Source organism: Vulpes vulpes, chromosome 3, assembly GCF_048418805.1.
Source record: "Vulpes vulpes isolate BD-2025 chromosome 3, VulVul3, whole genome shotgun sequence".
Classification (NCBI taxonomy): domain Eukaryota; kingdom Metazoa; phylum Chordata; class Mammalia; order Carnivora; family Canidae; genus Vulpes; species Vulpes vulpes.
In genome coordinates, this window is record NC_132782.1 from 14010443 (window position 1) to 14027451 (window position 17009).

Genomic DNA, 17009 nt, shown 5'->3' on the forward strand with positions numbered 1-17009 from the left:
GTCCCGGCGGGTCGCAGGCTCCCCTCGTGGCCGCAGCCGCCCGGCCCCCAGGCGCGACGCCGGGCCCCCAGGTCGTGAAGGTGCCAATGGAGGGGCCCGCACGCCCCGTTGCAAACTCCGTGGCCTCCAGCGCAGGCCGCAGCGGCCCCCGACGACCCACGGGGAAGGCATTTCCTTTGCAGCGCGCGCTGCGTCCTACACGAGCTGCCGAAAACTTTGGATCCGTTGCTGCTTTCTTTTCCCAACTCCCCCCCCCCCCCAAAAAATTACCTCATCTTTACCGCTGCTGTGGTCGGACCTCAGGTCCCCCTGATTATGGGTGTCGTATTCCACACTGATGCCCCCGGGTTCCCTTGGTACTGATGACCCAGACCACACCGCTTAGGCAGAAACGGTGCAGGGAACCAATGGTCATTGGGTCATTTTGCCCAAATTTTCTTGTGTGATTTTCATGACAACCACTGAAGAAATGCATTAGAGTAATGAGCATTATTTAAAAAAAAAAAAAAAAAAAAAAAAAAAGGCTCTAAGAACTGGGTGATATGCTATATGTTGGCAAATTGAACTCCAATTTTAAAAAGGGGGGTGGGGAGGATTCGTGGGTGGCTCAGCGGTTTAGCACCTGCCTCCAGCCCAGGGTGTGATCCTGGAGACCCCAGATCAAGTCCCACATCAGGCTCCCTGCATGGAGCCTGCTTCTCCCTCTGCCTGCGCCTCTGCCTCTCTATCACAAATAAATAAATAAAATCTTAAAAAAAAAAAAAAAAAAAAAAGCTCTAAGAAAGACTAATGCTTTGTCTTCTGCGTTTAAACACAAAAATCTCAATATTTTTTTGGAAGACAAGAGGAAAGTCAGAAATTCATTAGGAGAAATGTTATATGTCTAATCAAACAGTGATCTAAACTAAACCGGGTGTGCTTAATCTCATAGCATTACGGAACAGATGGGGTTCAGCAACTACGGTGCTCTGGTCTATAAGCAGAAATTTATGCTGAACTAAGAAAGTATACATCTTTTATGCATGGGTGCTCAAAAACCGCATATTGATTTTAATTAAGAAATACAACTTGATGAACAAATAAATTCTAGGCCTCTGATGTGTTCAGTGGGGAGGAATAGGGAAGAGGGGAACTCTCTTTTTCAAGGGCTGCTCCCCATCCCAAAGAACTTTTAAGGACTGTTTTTAAGGGAAAAGAAAAATGATTACAGGAATATGACCTCCATTTCGTCACGTGAATTTATATTTTGAATTTCAAATCATGAAGTGAGACCATGAAGGCCAGGAAAGTTCTTGGAACTTAATTGGAAAATATGATGTTGTCAGCACCAATAGCACGGATTTGAATCAAACACAGATCACTTAGTTTCCTACAAAGAACAACTGTTCCATAGTCACATACCAGATACCTGTACCCAGCCCACCACTTTCCAAATGGCTACCACAATGACGCCTGGCAAACGGTGATGACTCAGTGCAGACCCATCACTACTACCTGTAAGTCTGTTTAAAGAAGAATGTTTACTATCGGTGGCCTTCGGAATCATTTTTATATCTAAAGAAAAGAACATGAATTATATTTTTAAATTATAAGCACTAGATGAGAATTTTAAGTTAATGTTTTCATAAACACTTGAATAAAGTGGTACTTAAACCTTAGAAATATGTTTGGGGGGGAGGGAGGGACACCTGGGTGGCTCAGTGGTTGAGCATCTGCCTTTGGTTTGGGTTGTGATTCCAGGGTCCTGGGATCAAGACCCACATCGGGCTCTCCACAGGGAGCCTGCTTCTCCCTCTGCCTATGTCTCTGCCTCTCTCTGTGTGTCTCTCATGAACAAATAAAATCTTTTAAAAAATTTTAAAAAAATACACTGGGGCACCTGGGTAGCTCAGTCAGTTAAGGGTCTGCCTTAGGCTCAGATCAGGATCCTGCGGGGCATGGGATAGAGCCCAGCATCAGACTCCCTGTTCAGTGGAGTGTCTGCTTCTCCCTCTGCCCTTCCCCCAACACCTGCTTGTGTGCTTACTCGCTCTCTCTCTGTCTCTCTCTCTCTCTCTCTCTCTCAAATAAATAAGTAAAATCTTAAAAAAAAAAAATAGAAATGTGTAAAGTTTTTAACTGACAGGCAATTTTCCCTGAAAGCCCATTACTGAATTTAAACTGAAAGATGGCAGGGGAGGAAGCCTTTAAAATATAAACAAGGTTTACTTCAATACATAAAGAATACATCCAGTTAGAGATTTAAAACAGAAAAAATGAGTCTCAATTTTGTTAAGCTTTTACAACTGCCTCATTATATGTCACGGTCTCTCTAGTTCAGCACTTCTGATATTTTTTGCCAAATAATTCTCTGTGTTGTAGAGGTCTATTTTCCTGACCTCTACTCACTAGATGCCAGTAGCAGCCCCACTCTCAGTCATGACTATCAAAAATATCTCCAGACATTGCCACATGTCCTCTGAAGAGCAAACCGCTGCCTTAGATAAACTATTTATACAAAACTGTCATCTTATAAACAGAGTCTTGCAGTAGTTATTTGTTTTACAAAGAGCTTATATAGGGTTCAGTCAGTTATTCACAAATCCTGAAGGGATCAGAATCTGCCACCCCAAAATATGCCACTTTGGCATAAGAGCTATTTTGAGCTGAAGGCAATTAAGAAACAACAGACACAGGAAAAGCTCTCTGCTCTCCCCTATCTGCCTAAAAGCAGGGCATAAATTTCCCTTTTGTAAATGGAATTTCCATTCATAAAGGAAATTTCCATTTGTAAAGGTGCCCCCTCTCCCATACCAGAAAGAGGAGAATGACTCTTATCAGGAAATGGCACTGAAATGAGTCTGCATGAACAATCTCTATCTATCAGTAGTTTACCTTACATAGTTCCCAGTCACCATCCCATGATTTACCCCTGCTAGAAGCCAACCCCCTTCTTCCCTTGTCTAACCACTACTCCACAATTTATCACCCTTTGTTAAAATGGTATATAAGCCCCCGATTCCACCTGCCTCTTTGAGTTCTTCATCACTGAGTACTCCCACATAGATGGTCATTGCCATCTGCAAACAAACTTTGTTCTCTCCTTTGTTAACCTGTCTTTCATCAGTTCAATTTTCAGGCCTCCGGTTACTAAATTTGGGAGGTTAGAGGGAGTTTTTTCCTCCTCTACAACTCTTTGAACATCTAAGAGAAGATGTGTGGTGGAGGGCAGCCCGGGTGGCTCAGCAGTCTGGTGCCTGCCTTCGGCCCGGGGCCTGATCCTGGAGTCCTGGGATCGAGTCCCACATTGGGCTCCCTGCACGGAGCCTGCTTCTCCCTCTGCCTGTGTCTCTGCCTCTCTTTCTCTCTCTCTCTCTTTCTCTCTCTCTCTCTCTCTCTGTGTCTCTCATGAAAAAATAAAATCTTTAAAAAAAAAAAAGATGTGTGGTGGAGTGGTTAGCATATGGCTGACACATAGTAAATGTTCAATAAAATGAAAACCCTCATCAATGTCATCATTATGATCGTTATCTGCCAAGATTCATAACAAAATATACAGAGGAAAGATACATAATAATGGCAAAGTGTACTGAATGTAAGCTCCCCAAGGGCAAAAATTTTTGTTCCTCTGGTTCACTGCTGTTTCTCAGTGCCTGGAATAATATCTAGCACGGAATATACTCAGTAAATATTTGTTGAATGAATATAACACTTTTTAAATGTATAAAAACATGCTTTTAAACATCAGAATGAGTCAGCTATGTCAAGGGTGGATTACACGGGAGGAAACTGGAGGCGGAGAGACCTATTTGAAAGCCACTGCTAGAGTCAAGTTAGAGAAATGTGCATGTGAATAAAACTCATGATATTGAAGATAATGATGAGGGGGTAGGTTTAAGAATTATTTAAGGAGCAGAGAAATAGAACTTGATGACAGATGAGAGTCCTTTGAAGATCAAATTGCCCCAATGCGTTAAAAAAGTAGATGTACACAAGTACAATTTATAAAATGTTTTAAAAATCCATCTTTTGAAGGAATGGGAGGCTCTTGATTGACAGATGGTCTTTCTCCCCTGGCTAACCTGTAATCTACTGCAAACTCACTGCCATTGCGTGGTGGGAAAAGGCCAAATGTTCTTGGGTGTGAAGAAAATCTATCACCATATCTTCCATCTCCAACTCTCTCATACTGACTCTTTTAGTAAATGTGTTTGAGGGTAAAATTGTGAAGGAGCTGGATTTTCTTTTAAGCAATTGCTTCCAAAGACAAGGATCCAATATTTTTGAGTGAGGGTGATGGCAAGGCATAGTAAAAAAAAGGGATGGGTTTAAGTCAGTAATAGCTGGATTGAAATAGTTGCTCTGCACTTACTAGCTGGTAGCTTAAACTCTCTGAGCCTGTTTTCTTAAAATAAGGACAATCACCCCAGGATGACTGGGATGCTGGAAGGGCGAAATGAGCTGGTATGTGCAAACAGCTGAACCACCCCACACACTAGTGCCTCCAAAATTTTGGACTAGGAGGGACTCAGGGGTGGTGGCCTCAGGGGAAGGTACGTATTATAGGTTGAATTGTGTCCCCTAAAAAGATATATTGAAGTCCTAAACCCCAATACTTGTGAATATGACCTTATTTGGAAATAGGGTCTTGGCAAATGTAATCAAGTTAAGATTAGGTCATACTGAATTAGGTTGGGCCCTATTCCAATGACTGATACCCTTCTAAGGAAAGGAAATTTGGATCCAGAGACACAGACACACACAGGGAGAATGCCAGGTGACCAAGGAGGCAAAGATTGCAGTGATAAGCCTATAAACCAAAGAATGCCAAAGGCTGACAACAGCAACCAGAAGCTAAGGGAGAGGAATGAAACAGATTCTCCCTTAGAATCTCCAGTAGGAACCAACCCTGCCAATACCTTGATTTTGGATTTCTAGACTTCAGACTGTGAGCAAATACAATTCTGTTATTTTAAGCCACTCAGTTTGTGGTACTTTGTTACAGGAGCCCTAGGGAACTAATATAGCAGGATTACAGGATTTGTTCTTTAGCCAACTGCATTTTATTCGGACCAACTTTAGCAAAGAGCACTAATGGAAATTAGCCACTCCTTTGGAGCCACCACACTACCAAAACCCTGGCTTTTACAACTTGTTTTTAATATTATTTAAAAAAAAAAAACCCTGCAGAATAAATATCTGAATGAATTCTTGGCAGAGATGTCAAATGTCCATCTGAAAAATGCATTCAAGAATATATGAACCTTTTCAGCTTTAAAAACCCACTTAGCATACTTAATGATAGAGATGTCATGTGCTTTCCACCAGCACAGCTGATGCTATCTGTCGTCTAAAGTCCAGAACTGGTGTGATTCTATTTTATTAGGCTTAACACAATTCAGTGTTAAGGTGTCATTAGTGCTTATTTCCCCACCAGAAATGGAAAAAAAAAAAAGGCTTAAATCTATTTTAAGTTGAATTATTGCAAAGACACTGCTTCTTAAATTTATCACATGTGATTAAGGAATTAAACTTATATGAATTAGAACTTGCGGACATGTGTTTTCATTTATTTCCCAACCAGCTCTTGAAATTGACTTTCTATTGCATTTGTTATTACAGGCAAAATTTCTGTGGTGACAGTTAATGCCTCTTCATTAATCTCAGAGGTTTCTGACCGTGATAGAAAGGTCTCTGGTTCTGATAGAAAGAGGTCTTACTGGAAGCCCTAATCTCTGTACCAATAGGGGAAGACCTCCATATTTGGCAAGGTTTGCCCATTTTCTAAAACATCCAAAGGCATTATGGTAAATCTGTGTGGCACACATATTTCTTTCATGATGTAATCTATCTAAGACCTGATACTCCTGTCCCAGGTAGAATGACATTAAAATGTAATTAAAAGCAATTTGTTTCTTTAGTGCTAACTCCATTGAAGAATCTCAAATAGGAATCCCATTCATTATACAAAAACAGTACTTTCCGGAAAATACTTTGTTCATCCCTCTCACCTTCAGATTTTTCCAAACACCAAAGATATCTCAATGCCTCTCTCTATTAAAAAATCTCCTCCCTTGGGGATCCCTGGGTGGCTCAACAGTTTGGCGCCTGCCTTCGGCCCAGGGTGTGATCCTGGAGTCCCAGGATCGAGTCCCACATCGGGCTCCCTGCATGGAACCTGCTTCTCCCTCTGCCTGTGTCTCTGCCTCTGTGTGTGTGTGTGTGTGTGTGTGTGTGTGTGTGTGTGTGTGTGATGAATAAATAAAATCTTTAAAAAATAAAAAAATAAAATAAAGTAAAATAAAAAATCTCCTCCCACCAAAAGTGTTCACAAACCCTAAACACGTTTCCATCTCTGCCTCTCTGGTTTCCCTGACAAACTCAAATCTTTATCAGGAACAGTATCTTGGGTTACATGCATTCTGAGACAAAGGAGGACCAGGAGCTGGCCTAGCTTGTAGGGAGGGCTATGTAATAAAAAACTTGTAATTTAACCTATTAATATTCTTTCATTCAGAAAATACATTTCTAGGGACTATAATTTGCATGGCACTTTGCCAAATGCTGTAAGAAAATAAAAGACTGAACTACCTCCACCCTTAAGAATGGTATGACCCATAATACCCCACTTTATCCAGTGTCCAATCTTCCAGGGACCCAGCCACCTCCTAAAGTTACCAAAACATGTGAACAGCTAGAGATCGTAGAGATGTCATATGATGGGTCAGTTCGCTGCTCGAAATAAATAACTTCCTTTGTTATTGACCGGCAAAGTCTAAACAACAACAACAAAGCAAAACCATGCCCTTCTGGGTGGTAAAGTCAAGGATCTTAAGAGAAATAGCAGGAAATGGCAAGAAAATTAAAGTGAATTTCAGACAAAAAAAGAGCAGAAGGAGAGGTGGATATTAGAGGTAGGCAGAGATACTTTGAGAGGTAGATGCCTTTGAAATCAAGCAGAAGAGGACAGCAGAAATGGCCTTGAAGAAGGAAAAGAATTAGGATGGAAGGAAGTTCAGTATCGGGGCCAGACCTGCATCAAAGGAGACGCAGTCCAGGTGCAAGCGCATATGCCTACACAGTGTGAGCAGTGGGACCATGTCACGCTGAACAGCGCTGGCCCAGCACGGCACGTTGTCATGCCAGAAAGCTAGCCCAATGTTGCCAGATCTTCCGGTTGTTTCAAGAGAAGCCAACAAATCTGATTTCATGTGAAATTTTTCAGTTTTTAAATATTGGCCCAACGTTATACAATGCTGCACGGAATCTGATACCATATATATAGTGTGTTAAAACAAGAAAACACTAAGCAGAGTCTTTGAATAAGGACCTACTTAGTGAAACATGAATCAGAATGATAAAGTCTAAATTGAAGGTAGTCATTATCTGGAGAGGACAGGCAGGGGAAAGACACACAAAGGGCTTCTATGGCATCTGTAATGTTTTATCACTTTAATAAAAATCTGTAATAAATACAGTAAAGTGGTAAGATTTGTTAGACTGGATGACAAGTCCATGAATTTTTATTGTATTAGTATCCCTACTGTGCTGTATCTTTGAAATACTTCACAATTATGAAACAGTGATACGTGCATGCCAAACATTTCTAGTCTGAATCAGACCAATGGAGCACCATTTTACAGCCTTTGCATAGCATATTTCAAAAAACAAAAAACAAACATAGAACCCACGCTCGGATTAGGCTAGGGAGTAAAGTACAGGTGATCCAGGTGTTTTTCAGGCTGGGTGGGCATCAGAATCACCTGAGCATCTTGTTAAAACTCTTCAGGCCTGGGTGTCACCTAATTCTACTAAGCCATACCCGGCCAGTAGTAACTGGGCTTCGAGAGGATTCTAATTGTCAGTCCAAATTGCAAATAACTGTGAAGGCCCTGAGACTATCACTATGATACAGGAAAGCCACAATAGCTTAAAGCACCAGATCCAGGTGGTTCCCGGCAAGGGGACAACCTTAAAAGACTCAATGGTCCCTGATGGCTTTCCTGAATTAGATGTAACAGACAACATTCAAAGCAAAATACCAATTAAAAATGGATGAGTCTTTTTGAAATAATAACTATTTTTGAAAATATTTTCATTGAAATGGTTAGAATAAAATACTATTCAGTGCTTTATTTTAAAGAAACAAACTATGTATCTACCATGTGTGAGCTTTGGGCATAGGACTGTGGAATGACAGAAAGATGAATGAGGCATGACCTTGCTCTCAAAGTTTAACATCTAATGGGACAGACATGTAAACAAATAATATATCCCTCGGGGACAGGGAGATTGGTCACATGTACAAGACTGTAGTTTTGCCCCAAAAACTCCAAAACTAGACCATGAAGTTATTGGGCCACAGGGTCCTATTTTAACCATTCTCTCTGGTGGCCTGGGTTTGATGGAGAGCCCTGAAGCTGGGAGAGAACAGAATGGAGAAGAAGAGGCATTCAAGACAATTTTAGACTGCAGATGGTATTAATACATGAAAGGTTCAAAACTGAGGAGTCTTGAAAGAATGTTCTTGTCATAATCAGGCTTACCCACAAAAATTAAGCTTTTACATACAGTTATTTAATTTTTTTAAGATTATTTATTTATTGAGAGCGAGCATGAGCAGAGGGGAGAGGCAGAAGGAGAGGGAGAGGGAGAAGCAGACTCCCCACTGAGCCGGGAACCTGACCTGAGGCTCAATTCCAGCACCCTGAGATCATGACCTGAGCTGAAGGCAGAGGCTTAAGCAACTGAACCACTCAGGTGCCCCTTTTACCTTGATTTAAAGAGATTTTTTTTTCTTTGATAGAAGACTTCTGTGTGACTGTTTTAGAAGCCCACATGTGAATCAATCACTGAGAAAATGAATGAAACTTTAACCCTCATAACAAAGATAACTTTGGATCATAATATATTGCTTTAGGGTAATTTTCAGTAATGTCTGTAATTCCTTTCACAATAATATCAACGACTACAGTTTATGGAGACAGTGTACCAAGCATTTTACTTACATTCTATCAGTCGCTCTTCACCTACAACTTGATGATGTAGACCACATTTTATGCATTTTTATAGATGGAGAAGCTGAAGGTTATAATGGCTGAGTAACTTAAACTGAACCCTAATCCAGTTTATCTGTAGCAGAGCCAGGATTCAAATCTGCTCGGTGCAACTCCAAAGTCAGAAAGTTAAACTTTGTACTCTATCCCTCTATCCCTTGACAAGATATATTTGCTATTACTACATTAAAACTTTTAAACAAAATTTTATTAACTAAATTAAATTACAATTTAATTTTAAAGTGACTACTGATATGTGATGCAGTTTAATGATACTTAAAGCCAGAAGGGTAGATAGTCAAGAATGGAGTATTCCTTCTTAAAACAATAACTTTTGGCAATTTTGAGTTTAGAGACAAATATTCCATATGTGCCTCTATACCTCCATCCAAATATTATAAATATTACTTCTAAAACTACCTTTGTGCACCATAAATAATACTCTGTGAACAACGGCTATTGTTAATCTTTGTTTTTAAAATGCTGAAGTAACCATTAGTTTGAATAATCAATATCAATAATTTATTAGTTTGGTCTTCAAATGAAGTAAAAGCTGTATGACAGTGTTTCATGGTCCATTACCTAAATGGCATGGTTAATTCAGTCAAGTAGCAAATAATTTTCAAATCAATTGTTCCTCAAATACAAAAGATAGTCGTATATATAAGCAATTCAAGAGACTAGAAAAGGTCGAGTATTATTATAGAACTTTGAAACACTTTTCAGTAGATAACCCAATAATTCTTTTTCATTTTTATTAGTTTAAATCTTTAAAAATTTCATTAAAACATAAAAGAAATTTTTGAAAAAGGAATCACAATTTCTTGTGTTACTGTCGAGTCATTTAATCCACACATTATTTGGATATTGGGAATCATAGCAAGCTTATCATCTTGTCTCCTTGTGGCTGTGCTCTCAAACAGGTCAGTCCCTACCTTAACCAACTGTGTGCATAAAGAAAAGGCACTATCTTTTTCCTCTTCTGTGAAAATGTGTGGCCTATTTTGTATTTCACATAGATATCATACTGATTTAATTCAGCAAGTGAAATACTCTCCATACGGAAAGAAAGAGCATATGGAAATAACATCATAAAATAATAGAATATTATTATATTGGCACAAATATTTTCTTAAAAGATAACAAGAATATTTTTGTGAGGTGAAAAGCAGCAATCCCGTAACCCAAAGGCTCATATATCTGTTGACAGAATTAGAGCACTTGCTTTTTCCAATAAGCAATTAACATTGGGAATAATGGCTGATGACAAAATTACAAAAGAGCTTCATTTAAAAAAATTACTTTCCTTTTGAATATACATTACAAGTTATAAAAAGTTAGAGATAGAAAGTATGCAGAGTGAACACTACTCCTTCCTGCCCTCATCTTCCATCCATGTGGTTTTCTTTCCTAGAAGCAGTTACTATTACCTTGTCCTTGCATCCTTCAAGAGATACTCCGTGCATATGCAACTATATTAACATATTATTTTCTTTATAAATGGCAATTCCTACTGATCCTTAGCCGCACCCACTATTTTACTTACCAAATGTTTTGGAAAAGGTGTCATGAGCCTTTTTTTTTTTCAGACCTGACTCTATGCCATCCATCTTTTCTTTTTACTTTTTAACTAAGTTATAATTTGCGTTCATGAAGATGCAAGATTCAATTTGATACTGATTCAATTTTGAGAACTGAATACAGGAGAATAATCACTTCCCAAAGCAAGATATAGAACATTTCATAAGTATTCCTCCTAAAAGCTAATTAATATTCCATTACATGGATGTGCCCTGATTGATTTAACCAGACTTTTATCAATGAACTCTTCCACTGTTACAAACACGACTGCAGTGAATAATATGCACACATACGATATTGCATGTGTACAAGTGTACCTGTAGGAAAATTCCTAAAAGTAGGATTGCTGTACGAAGGGGTATGTGCATTTTTAATTTCAAAGGATACTGTAGGGATCCCTGGGTGGCGCACCGGTTTGGCACCTGCCTTTGGCCCAGGGCGCGACCCTGGAGACCTGGGATCAAATCCCACCTCGGGCTCCCGATGCATGGAGCCTGCTTCTCCCTCTGCCTGTGTCTCTGCCTCTCTCTCTCTCTCTCCCTGTGTGACTATCATAAACAAATAAACATTTTTAAAAAAAGGATACTGTAAACCTACCATAGGGGCTGTACCAATTTACACTCCTGCTAACAATGTATGAAGATTCCCTTTGCTGTATACTATGGTTACAGAACTGTCTGATTTGGGTCCATCTGGTAGGTGAAAAAAATGTGTGATTTTAGTTTTTTTTCCTCTCATCTGGAGGGATGATGAGCATCTTTTTTCTATGTTTAAGAGCCAGGAAACAGCTTCATTCCAAAAGAAAATGTGAGTGAAAGCAAAGATGCTGTAAAGACTGGGCCATGCATCTGAGGTGATGAACAGTAACAGAGAAGACCTGACATTTACTCTGACCTTTCAAGAGAAGCTGGACAAAGTAATGTTTTTGTGAGGACAATAGAAACTTGATAAAACTTGATATTTTCAGTATGATCTGAAAAGACGATGCCAAAATCTTAAATGGGGAACTCCAAGAAACCAAACATCTAAGAAAGTATGCTTGACCGAATCACAAATGAACACAATGCTAATTTGTTTCTTCAACATAAATGGTATTGTCCATGCTGAATTAATCTTCAAGGTCAAACAGTCAGGCAAGCTTATTATGCAGAAAGTCTAAAACATTTGTGGGATTGTGTGCTGCACATATCATTGCTTGATCATCCATTTTATTCACATTTTGCTCTGAACAACTTTTGGCCGGTTTTTAACATCAGAGCAACTCTAATCAGAGCAACTTTCTAAAAGAAAAGAAAACTTGCCACTGAGGATATTCAAAAGGGTGTGATTCCAGTTCTAATGGCAATTTCAACAGAAAAGACTCAAAATACTTGGGGTAATACTTGAAACAACACTGCAGCTCCCCATGTGATTTATTTGAAGGGAACAATACTCCCTTAGATTTAGAAGTTCTTCTTTTAAATTGGTTCCATTGCTGGTTCATTACATCATTTTCGCCATCTTAATCTATCAGTCAGAGACTTAAAATCCTGCAACTACCCTCACCCCCTCCAGTACAGTACCTCTGGAACACCAGAGCAACAGAAAGAACATTATTGTTGAATTTATTAGACTCTCACTTTTTAGTTGCAAAATATTAAGTCATTTCTTTCTGGGGGGCCTTAGTTTTCTTTTCTGTTAAGTTCAGATAACAAATTTACTTGCCCAATTAACTGATAAAGTTCTCTTCCACCTCCTCTGAATGTAATTATTGATAGACTGAGAAATAGCCATTAAAAACAAATTTCTTGGGCAGCCCAGGTAGCTCAGCGGTTTAGCACTGACTTCGGCCCAGGGCCTGATCCTGGAGACCCGGGATCGAGTCCCACGTCGGGCTCCCTGCAAGGAGCCTGCTTCTCCCTCTGCCTGTGTCTCTGCCTCTCTCTATATATGTCTCTCATGAATGAATAAATAAAATCTTTAAAATAAATAAATAAAATAAAATAAAAACGAAACTCTTGAGATTTCAAAAGCTGGTTATGAAAAATTTAGGTTTCAAATTAGGAAGCATTTCCTTTTACCAGCACCATGACCAAACACTTAAGGAAAAATATGTATAAAGATTTATTGTCAGAGTTTATTCACAAAGAATGGAATACATTCTAGCTAGTTAGAAAGTAAGGTATTTATTGCAGGATATTAAAAGACTTTCAGATCTTGGGGAAGGAATAAAAGGACTGAGTCTGGGTTGAACTTTCAGAAAAAATTCCACAGTTACATTGTAGTATTGGGGCACTATATTGCATTGAATAGTATCCCCTCACAATTCATGTCTACCTGAAACCTGTCAACGTGACCTGACTTGGAAATGAGACCTTGCAGATACAGTCAAGTTAAGATGTTCTGGATTAGGGTTGGCCTTAATGGAATGGCTGGTGTCCTGAAAGAACAGTAAACAGAAGAGACACAGACACATGAGAGGACATGTGAAACTGGAGGCAGAGAAGGGCAGGGATGCATCTGTAAGCCAAGGAATGCCAAGAATTGCCTGAAACACTAAAAAACTAGAAGTAGGGAAAGGGTGCCCCTAGAGCCTTCAGAGGGAGCATGCATGGCCTGACTGACTTCAGATTCCTAGCCTCTGTAAAAGAATAAATTTTTGTTGTTTTAAGTCACCCCAGTTTTGTGTTTTTTTTGTTCTGGCAGCTGTAGCAAACTAAGATAGGCACCAGGGTAGCTCCTGAATCTTCCATAGTCAGGGATCCTCTAGTTCCAGAACCACTCTTCCACTTCTGTAGCTAATAAGCCTTCAAGGTGAGCAAACCAATAGGATTAGAACCTACCATATTCAGGAAGTTGTCATAACTGCTGCTGGCTCCAGAATTGTGCCACACTTGCTAAGAACAATCTACATCTTGCATTAAAACCTCATGGAGGGGCACCTGGGTGGCTCAGTATCAGTGTCTGACTCTTGATTTCCACTCAGGTCATGATCTCAAAGTTGTGGAATCGAGCTCTGAGTGGGCTCTGCACTCAGCGTGGAGTATGCTTGAGATTCTCTCTCTCCCTCTGCCTCCCCTACCCATTTTCTCTCTCTCTCAAAATTAATAAATAAAATCTTTTTAAAAAAGACATTGTAGCATGGGCTTTGAACAGTGGAACCTTAGCAAAAACTCCCACAAAGAAAGCAAATACCTCTATCATTGTTTTTGGCAATGATAGAGGGAAAAAATGCATCAGAACCACAGCCTATGCCTCACAGTGGCAAGTGCATCTGATTAGTTGATTCTACAGCACATCCAGAACCTAGATGCAAGGGAGTCTGGGAAGTACAGTTAGTTTTTTAGTCTCCACAGTACAGGAAAATGGGATAGATGTTAGGCATCAATCCACTGTATCTACTACAGAGGTTCATTAAATTCTTCATTGGATTCAGAAATTACCCGCATTAGAGTTATTAAATCATTTAATTTCCTGAACCTCAGTTATTTCATCTGTATAAGACTAAGATCAGAGGTAATTTTCAAGGTACACTCCAGATTTTAAAATTCTGAATTTTTGGGGATCCCTGGGTGGCTCAGCAGTTTAGCACCTGCCTTCGGCCCAGGGCATGATCCTGGAGTCCTGGGATTGGGTCCCACATGGGGCTCCCTGCGTGGAGCCTGCTTCTCCCTCTGCCTGTGTCTCTGCCTCTCTCTCTCTCTCTCTCTCTCTCTCTCTCTCTGTGTGTGTGTCTCATGAGTAAATAAATAAAATCTTTAAAAAAAAATTCTGGGGCACTGAGGTGGGCACTTGACGGGATGAGCACTGGGTGTTATTCTGTATGTTGACAAATTGAACACCAATAAAAAATAAATTTATTTAAAAAATTCTGAATTTTTAAACCACATGTTAATCTGTACCAAAAAATACACTTCTACATGTATATATTCACATAGTTTCCTAGACTTTTTTGACAAAATAGAGCTCTACAGCATTGCTATGCTAACATCATGTAAACTTTCAATTGACTAAAGTTCAAAGGGGTGCCTAGGTTAGATTTACTCTTTGGAGGAGAAGAATTTGCATAAGGATGTGTGTGTGTTTGTGTGTGAACGCTTGTGCATACATGTATGAATGTACTGCTCACCTAAACTCAAGTCAACTAAATTTTCTCATGACTAAAATTTCCTGCAACAAGGTAAAAGCAAACCGGCAAAAATTCAATAAAATAGTTGATATTGACAACAAATTGGACTTTGCTTGATATTTTTGTCTGGTTTTGAATTCTTATATTTGCTTCCTATTTTCTTTTTTTCTAAAATGAATCAAGCCCATGAAACTTTGCATGAGTAAGGTTTTCCAGATCTTAAAAAAGAAATAATAAGTTGTAGGTCTGATTTATCATGTTGAATAACTATCATAAAATTAAAATTTTTATTAACCTTATAATTAATTACATATGAATTGGCTGATTGCTTATTATTTTATTGCTAATTTATTTTTACACTAGATGGAGATCTTACATAATATTCTTATCCTTAACATTCAGTATATTATAGATTTGCAAAAGGATCACAAATTATTTCACACCCTGTATCCAAATCCCTTCATGGTGTGACTTTTCAGCTCCTTCCATTAACAGGTTGGAGTCTTTCTTCCTACCTCCGGAGTCTGGGCTGGTTTTGTGACTTGCTTTGGCCAATGGACTGCTATGGAAGCAATGTGTGACAGTTTCATCAGAACCTCAAGAGTCTTTGGACACTTCCACTACCTCTGTTAGAAACTTACCAAGTAACTATGTGCAGAAGCCCAGGCTAGTCTGCTGGGTGGGGTGGGGGGTGTTAAGAAACAACATGGAAGAGTGCCAAGACACCTTGGCCAACCACCAGCTACCCCCAACCAACCTGGCAGCTGGTCCCAGTCAATGGGCTAGCCAAGCTGAGACAAGAAGAGCCACCTAGCTGAGCCCAGGCTACATTGCTGACCCGCAGAACCACTTATTAAATAAATGGTTATTGTTTAAAAGACTTTTGGGGAAATTTGTTACGCAGCCAAAGCTAACTATTATTCTCAGTTAACCTTATTTAAATTTCCCGACTTAGAATTTCCTTTCAAGAATAGCACTTACTTTTTTCTTTCTTTTCAAATTTAACATATGTTATTTGTAGAAAATTTGAAAAATACTGACACGCAGGAGATGGAATAAAAATAATATCTGGTATACTACTGCAAGATAGCACCTGAAAAATTTTAGTGTATGTTTCTGGTCCACCTTCTAAATATAGACATAAAAGTTTATATAATTTGACTTATTCTTTTTTAATTTATTTTTATTTATTTTTAAATATTTTATTTATTTATTCATGAGAGACAGAGAGGCAGAGACACAGGCAGAGGGAGAAGTAGGCCCCATGTGGGAGCCTGATGTGGGACTCGATCCCAGGACTCCAGGATCATGCCCTGGGCAGAAGGCAGATGTTCAATCACTGAGCCACCCAGGCGTCCCTAATAAAACCTTTATCTTAAAACATTTATGAAAACTTTCCCCATGCAATTGATATTTTATAATTTTAAATGTTTGTTTAATATTCCATCTTAATATAACAATTAACTTTAACTAGAACTAATATTTTAAATTGGCAATATTTTAATTAGATTTATAAATAATAATATGATAAACATTATTTACACATTAACATTCCTTTCAATTGTGTATAAAAGTGTCCATTTCACTGAACCCCAGTCAATACTGCATATTTACATTGAAAATAAACGTAAACTTTTGCTGCTTTGGTAGGTAAAAATATATTTACTATTTAAATTAAATGTAAATTTAATATTTATTTTTAATTTATAATTAATATGTGAACTGTGCATGCATATAATTAGAATTCAATATTTATTTAAGATTCTTTTTAAAGTAAAATTTATATACATGAAATATCTAAATGTTTAGTGTACCATTCTATGCTTTGACCCGTGTAACCCAAAACCCCTATCATGATACAGGACAGGACTTGGGAGATCTGCGTGGCTCGTCAGTTAAGCATCCGACTTGACTTTGGCTCAGGTCCCGATCTCATGGTTGTGAGATTGAGCTCCCTGTCAGGCTCTGTGCTCAGTGGGAGGGTGGGGGAAGTCTGCTTAAGATTCTCTATGTCTCCCTCTGCCCCTCCCTCCACCCCTCCCACCCATGCATACGTGCACACACCCTCTCTCTCAAATAAATAAATAAATCTTAAAAAAAAAAAAAAGATATAGGATGTTACCATTAATACAAGAAAGCTCCTTCATTTGTTTCTTAGTAAACACTCTTACCCTTCTGAGGAAACCACTATTCTAATTTTTCCACCATAGATTTCTTGCCTGTTCTATAAGTTTATACAAGCAAAATGATATCATATGTTGTCTTTTGTTCAAAACATATTTAAT

General features: G+C 38.9%; 1 protein-coding gene across 8 annotated transcripts in view; it reads right to left on the reverse strand.

Moving 5' to 3' along the window:
* The window catches only part of STK39 (serine/threonine kinase 39), a 437393-nt gene that overhangs the window by 289413 nt on the left and 130971 nt on the right, over positions 1 to 17009 (reverse strand). The window contains exon 1 of one of the 8 annotated variants that reach the window (XM_072751851.1): positions 271 to 478. The exons of the other annotated variants lie outside the window; for them this stretch is intronic. The gene's annotated coding sequence lies outside the window, so the exon portion shown is untranslated. Of the gene's footprint in view, positions 1 to 270; positions 479 to 17009 lie in introns of those variants that run through there. 8 annotated transcript variants of the gene reach the window in all.